Here is an 8,038-nt window from a genome sequence, read left to right as displayed (position 1 = left end):
AGTAAATATCAAAGCGGTGATAAAAAGTTGCGAAATTAAACGGTAAAGCTTGGCTTTTGAAAAAACTTTTAAACAATCATCAAATAACGCGGCTCATAACTTCGCCTTTGGGGCAAAAGGTCAAACAACAGACGTCACAATAACTCAAATAGCGGAAGTCAGATTCATATGCATTGTCAGATTTTATGAAGGTATTTTGTACTTGACCAGGAAATCATTAGTTCCAAAAGTAACATCAACAAAAACTATATTTGATGGTTTTACCCTTTTTTTAAAAAAACTCAGAAAAACCATCGATCAAGCCTAAAACAAATAATTTGTCAGGCAAGTGTTCATCGTTATTTTCTAATAACTTAATTCATTGTACATAAAAAAGCTGAAAGCAATTCCTTTTTATCTTATCACTAGTTTTTCAAATTTCGACAATAATTTATATGATATAAGAGATGCCAAATTTCAAAGTTTACAACTAAAAGTAATCACATAGGTTAATTCTATTATTTTCACATCTTGACAAACACCTAAAGCAACTACCTTTTTGGTGAACATTGGTATTTCCCGTTGGCTGAATTCGTCGAGATCCGTCATGAATAATGTACAAGTACAAATAATACAAGTAAAGTTTACAAAGAGAACGTCGACGTGAGATCATTGCACGAAGACGATTGCTTTTATTGCAATCGCCTCCTACTCCAGGATAAAAAGCACCGTACTTTGTAATAGCCGAACTAGAGGTTCTTATGCTTTTTTCGGTTAGGAAAGCCTTTGAAATTGCTACTCAATGACTTTGTAAGCAATTTCGAACATAATTTCGTATTTAACAATTTTTAGACAGAATAAAAACATTGAACTATCGTTGTTTGTTGCGTCATCATTTATCTCTTGCCTTTGCACTGATTAGGTGGTGTCTTGTTTTGTCGAGTTCGACATAGTATATAAAAGAAAGGAAACAATTTTTAAATACTAAAGTTAACGATAACAGCTTGTTGCGAGAGAGAAAAAACAGTATTTAACTGCTAAATATATATTACACGCGCTTCAAACAGTGCATGCGCGTAATTTACGCAATAATCGCAGTGCAGAATTCGAAAAGAAACTTTGTTTCCAGAAATCTTCGAAATCGGGAAACCTCACTATCTGATTCACGCATTTTGAAAGTTTTCAAACCTGAGTTGACAATGTTCAGAATGGTCTTAGTAGTTACGCTATTTTGGTTACATCCAAAATATAGAAATGTGCTTAATGTAGGTAAGATCAACATGTGCATATTGTACAAATATTGGGGTCTTCGTGATCTCCGACGTAAAAGAAAAATTGTGTTTCTTGCATGATCTAAGAAAGTAAAAAATTGTTTTTGAAAAATGAAAACAAAGAAAATAAGAGGTGCTCTCGGGCTACAATTATTCACAAATTAAGCAAGACTTCCATCATATCTAAAGTTGTGTAATAGTTATTTGTAAAATAATTTACAAGTTTTAACGTTGATTGTAAACGATGCTCATGCGTAGAATAAGTAGAATAAGTACTTGCAAAAAGAAGATGTCTTCGTGCCTACATGTTTAAAAAATTTCGAAATTACGGGTGCATTTTTTATTATAGCCACAAATTGTCGATTTTCAGGCAAAATCTTTTTCTAAACATCGTGGAAATTTAGCAAGTTATTGTGATTAAAAATCAAGGAATTCGACATCTTGCTTCATATGAAAACGATTTAGTGACTTTATTGAACTACGCAACTGATAGCATGGTCATGCCAGGCCTTTTTGTTGTTTATAATTTTTTTTCGGTTTTTTTTCACAGCAGAATAATATGGTAATCTATCGTCTATTCATTTTAATTTTAATTTTGATTTTGTTTCATTTTTTTTTAGCCTGTGCTATCCGAATTTGCCAAAATGTACTCAATACATGTTTATTTTAATGCATGTTTCAGGTATGCCAGGTCGCTAAACCGAACATTTTCACAGTTTGAGGAACCGCAATGTAAGAACTACATACAAAGGTGCAATCGCAGGTATTTAAATGTAGGAATGAAAGCACTTCGAATTCTGTTACTCCCACGTAGGAACAACTGTGACGATAAACATAGGACTAGTACTTTTCAATCAATGAACCGTTTAAAAATAAGAAATCTTACGACGCTGATACGAATGTAACGTGTTTCCATCTTACTTAGTGAACGTCTACACATTGTAGTAACTCTTTAAACTGCTGTTACTTAGAAAGTAATAATAAGTCATACCTATTCATTGTACCTGTTATGCACATATTACTAAATATATGCTGTTTTAATAAGTCGAGGTGGCCGAGTGGTTAAGGCGATAGATTGCTAATCTATTGGGCTCTGCCCGCGTGGGTTCGAATCCCATCCTCGACGCACACTATTTTTTACATTGTTATTGTTTCTTTTTGTCAAATGTTGGTGAATGTTGACGATACAATGTTTCAGAAAGCGTATGTTTTGTATGCAAATTTCCTTAAAGAACTGAGAGATAAGCTCAAATGATCATGTGGGTTTATAGTTTTTTTGGAAACGCATAGTTAACGCATAATTTTTGTTTTGCGTTCCTCACATTATAGTAAGAAACAAATCGGTGATAAAAACTTAAAAATTAAACGGTAAAGTTCGCCTTTTTGATACTAAAAATTTCACTAGCAACATCTTACGCATATTTTTTTGCTGTCAACTACTTTCGAAAGAGCATCAATTCACACGACTCATAACTTTGTATAAGGGGCAAAAGGTCAAATATTATTACTCAAACAGCGGAAGTCATGTATTGTCAGCTTTTATGAACGTATTTCCTACTTGATCAGAAATACATCAGTCCCAAACTCGACATCAACAGAAACTATATTTGTCGGACGGAACTAAAAGCATACCTTTTTCATCTTATCACTAGTTATTTAAATTTAGTTAGTAATTTATAATATAATCTCAAATTTTATCACCAAAAGTCATGCATATGTTCTACAGATTTCGACGCCGTCGTCATTTCCAATTTAAAAAGAATCGGAGTTTCTTGCATGACCGATGACTGTAATCTTTCTTTGTCAATGAACAAAGGAAACAGAATTGCACGCTGTCATTGTACAATTATTTACAAATTAAGAAAGATTTTGACCATATTTAAAGTTTTGTAATGGTTGTTCGCAAAATGATTTACCAGTACTAATGTTGTTTGAAAACGGTGTTCATGAGTTTGATAACTAGTGTTGCTCTAAACCATCTTACATTAACTAGCACTTGCAATAAAAACTGTTTTTTGCTGCTTGCATCCTGGAAACATTTTGAAATAGTAGGTGTGTTTTAAATATCAAAAATTGTTAATTTACTTTCTCAACCTTAACCATCGCAATATAAAGGTTTAATAAATTGTTGTTGTTGAAATCAAGAAAATTGACTTAAGGTGACTTTAATGAAACAGGCAACTGACAGACAGGTCGAACGACGCCATTTTTCTGTCAATATTTATTCCCCGTTTTTGTCATAATAGACTGATATGACCATTCTATAGTCTCGATGTGTGATATGCTATATCTTCCTTTACTTGCATTTAGTTTCATTTTTTAAGATCGTGCCATCCGTTTTTTGTTAAGATGTACTCAATACATGAGTATTTTAATGCATATGTCATGTGAATCAGGTCGCTAAACCGAACATTTTCATAATTTGGGGATCCGCAATGTAAGAATTAAATACAACGGTACAATCACAGGTATCCGAGTAAAATGTAGGAGCGGTAACTCTTCGAATCCTGTTACTTCTACAACGTTTCTTTCATAATAGAATAATATGACCATTCTATAGCCTCGAAGTGCAATATTCTACATCTTTGGCAATAAACATAGTACTTGTACTTCACGATCTATAATCCATCATAGAAAAAACTTACGATGCTGATACGGATGTAACGATTTTTGTATTTAACTTGTGGAACCTCCACATATTTTGTTTACCCTTTAAATTGCCTGTCACTTAGAAAGTAATAATAAGTTATACGTATTTATTGTACTAGTTATTCACATATTACTAAATATATACTAGTCTAGTTAGACCAGGTGGCCGGGTGGTTAAGGCAATGGAATGCTACACTATTGGGCTCTACCTGCGTTGGGTCAAATCCAACCCTCGTCGCATGTTTTTTTGTTACAAATGTTGTTGAGTCAAGTATTGGCAAACTAATAAAAAGGATCCACCATGCCCTAAAATTCTAAAAAAAGAATATTAGGACATAACATATAAAGTAAAAACTGTTGTAATACAAAAAGATTTCAGATATATTAAGGTCCTTAACAAATGTCCGGAATCACAAATGTATCATCTTTAAAATGTAAGCTATTTACTTGAAATGCTCAATGCTTTAGGTAGAGTAGTGTTAAATAGATTAAACACGACACAGTTTCCTTAACCCTATTTGCTCCAGGGGGTTTCTAACATAATATGACCGCCCCCATCCCTTTTCGATAACTTTTCATAGGCCTGTTCATGTTGAATCAAGCTTGGGACACTTATAGTACATTACAAAAGAAACAAAATGAAGGCAATAAATTTTTGCTTGCGTCAGCATATTTTCTGCCACCGTCTGCTTAAAATTCAATTATTTTAGTTCTAGGGCGGATTTTTGCATCAGTTTGAAGTTTCTAAAAGCGAAATAAAAGTTATTTAACATATTTTCCGGTTTCTACATGATCGTATGAAAAGTTGCCAAAAATTGCCCGAAAATTCGTTTTTTTGCGATTTTCGAGTAAAGTTTGAAAAGTATAAATAATTTCATTATTTAAACACGTGACTAATCCGATGATGATTCTTCTTGATAAAAAAAGCTGTGTTGTAAGTTTCAAGTTCTAAGGATAATGCTAACAAGAGTTATAAAGTTTTCATAGCGATTTTTAGAGGTAGTTTCGATAATAGCCAATATCAAAGCCTCTGAGAGGCATGGGACCTAAAAATTTGGCATACAGGTGTGTAATGGATGAATACTGAAACTCAATAAGTATGATAGCCATTGCAACGTAGCGTTAGAGCGTTATTAAGAAAAAACCTTCAGGGAGGGGGGAGTTGAATCCGCCCCCCACCCCCCGGACCGAACAAGGTTAAAACATTTTGCAATCAACAGTTGAATTAATACTCACTAATTTAATATAATTTAAATTAATATTCGTTAAAATAAAGCATTTTTTTGTTTCTGCCTCCTGAAAAGGTCAACAACAAAACCTGACGTATTCATCGTATCATCGTTTGAACTTACGTAGCAAATAGCATTACTTATTTTCTTATTCAATTTGTTCAAACGAAAATAAGAGAGTCTTATCTTCTACAAAGTCTCGTTTAGAGTTTTTATTTGAGAAATTTAAATTTAAGTGTGGAGTTGACTAAATTGATTTAAAACTAGAAAATTGGTGTTCAAGCATGGGCTTGCAAGCCCATGCTTGAACACCAATTTTCAGCAATCAAAGTAAGATGTAAAAAAAAGTAAAATCAAAAAAGTAAAATCAAAAGTAAAATCGTAAAAGTAAAAAAAAAAAGTAAAAGCAAAGTAAAATCAAAGTAAGATGCGCAGTAGCTTTCTAGCAACAAGCAGTACCAATAGGAACTGAAAAAAAATATGCTAGGTAAATAATTTCAATAAATCATTTCAATCATCAATAATAAATACCCTTTGCTACAAAAACAAGTAAAATCAGAAAGCATGAAATGAAGGTCAGAAGTCAGCCAAAAGAAACAATTTATATTTATTCTTAGAAATTATCGCGGGAGAAATGCATATTTTGTTTCGTGAGAATAAACTTTGGGATATTTGAGCTATTAATAATCCTCTTTAGCGGATTTAGTATGGGCGCATAAAGTCTCATAACTTTTTAATTATTGGATGAAATTAATTGGAATTTTGTGACTTTTCCTAACTTTTATTTAAAAAATATTTTCCAAAAATTATCCTGTCAATGTCACTTTGTCCTTTATTGTCTTGTGATCATATGTACTTTTGGTGTAGTGTTAAAAATGAATGTACTCTAAACTAACAAGTGGTATGAATATGTGATTATGTATGTGGTAATGACAATAAGTCAACATAAAATATTGACATGCATACTATCTAATTTGCAGACCGGAACATTGGTAATTTACATCTCGCAATATTAGTATCTTCTATTAATATATGATGACGTCATAGGTCGTTTTGTCACATGCCAATCCAATTTGTCTTGATTAAGTAGTTACTGACATAAATGTGCATAGATATACCGAGTTTTATTCTATGACAGCTATTAATACCAAGGCTCTCAAACATCGATTATTTAAAAAAAATTATTGATTCAAGAATTGAATTCTGATCGATTTCCGTTTTCTTCCTAGAGAAATCATTTGCCTTCACCTATAAACATTCCTAATAATGTCTTACATTCTTATTTTGTTTTTCTTTAATGACTTTAATAACCCGATAATTTCAAAAAAAGACATATTTTCTTTGACCATTGTCTCATTATGATGTCATCACTTCCTGTGATGACATGTCAAACCAAATGTTTTGTCACTACTTACGTCACAACATATTGATGCCTCTTTGCACCGATTCTCGTTACTTAGAATCAAACAGAACAAAAGTTACAGCCCGCGGGGACTTAATGTCCCCCCATACCCACAAGGGTCAAAGTAGCCCATATTAAAAGAAAAATCTGAAATATGCAACGACATTGACAGTGAATGACGAAATGATGATCTACATATGTACAATGATTACTAAAGAAAGCTAAAAAAGTTGAAAAAAGCTATAAAAAGGATGAAATTTGCAAAACAATGAGTAGAATAACACATTATTTTATAATCCAGAAATTGATGGACGCATGTGAAAAATATTAAGAGGGAAGTTGTAGACTTAGCCAGGAGGCTACCACGAAAAAAGGCGCAACAGAGCTTGTTTGGTGGAAAGATGTTCAAGTGGATTTGCCAAAAAGAAAATATTGAAACATTACGCGAGGACCAGTAAAGTGGGTCCATTAATGCTGCTACTCGAATAATCTTCGGACAACTTGAAATGGTACCTATGACTGATATAAAATAGAGTTTTCCTAGGGATGTTTGTTACTTTCAACGATCTCAGGATTATTGCATTTACTTCAGCAATTGGTTACCAAATAAATTCTGAACCTTGTCACCACATCTGGTTAATGCTACGTGAGCATGATTTTTGTCAGCATTGACATAACGCCATTGTCCAATTTCGTACGTTTTTTATGTAAACGAGACTTAATTTCTTTGAAACTTAAAACTACTTCACTACCGGGCTAGTAGATTGCAGATTGTATTGGAATGTTAATCTCCTTTCTCAGTTGGCTGAGGGCTTTCCGCCAGTGCTGCCGCCATGAGCTCTGGTCGTGCCATTGATATTGTTTATTTGACTGGATTGATTTGTGATCTTTGCTAACGAAAACTCAATTGATCTGACCGGTTGAATCTTCAAAGCAAATATAGTAAAGGTAACTATGACCAACGTCTGATACAAACTTGATATAAACTTGCTTTCGGGACATCAAAGCCAACGGGATGAAAACAACGAGGCATGGTAATCATTGTATTATATATGCAGCTACAAAACTACGCTAAAAATTGCAGAACGTAGAAATTTTAACTTGGTAAAAATTACCATTAGGCGTTAAACTCAGTATACTGGCCTTCTACATGTAATTTGGATGTTAAAGTGCACATAAGAACAATGCAGAACTCTGATAAGCGTATTAAACCGTCGGTTATATCATGAACTTTCCAAGATTTTGCTAGTAAGATGTTCAATGAGCTTCCACCAAAACTAAAAAACGAAAACGTTCATTCCACTTTCTGCAAGAACGTTAAAGGCTACTTGATAGATGTTGCAATAGCAAGATCCCTTGCGAGAGACCGATATTTTATTTATTTATTTTTTCTTTGCATGTTTGCTCCATTCTTGTGTGTTAGTTTCTCGTCTGTCTCATTTTATGCTGATGATCTCGCATAATGTTCTTTTGTTTATTCTGTCAATAATATTTTATCATTTATTTGT

The 8,038-nt window shown here is 33.0% G+C and overlaps 1 non-coding gene across 1 annotated transcript; it reads left to right on the top strand.

Annotated features, from left to right (window-relative positions):
- Positions 1 to 2,294: 2,294 nt before the first annotated feature.
- Trnas-gcu (transfer RNA serine (anticodon GCU)) lies at positions 2,295 to 2,376 on the top strand. The gene has a single exon. It is a non-coding gene; the product is annotated as a tRNA-Ser (tRNA).
- The last annotated feature ends 5,662 nt before the right edge of the window (positions 2,377 to 8,038 follow it).

This window comes from Hydractinia symbiolongicarpus, chromosome 2, assembly GCF_029227915.1.
Source record: "Hydractinia symbiolongicarpus strain clone_291-10 chromosome 2, HSymV2.1, whole genome shotgun sequence".
NCBI lineage: Eukaryota > Metazoa > Cnidaria > Hydrozoa > Anthoathecata > Hydractiniidae > Hydractinia > Hydractinia symbiolongicarpus.
Note: the sequence above shows the minus strand (reverse complement) of the source record. Positions and strands in the feature narration are given on the sequence as shown.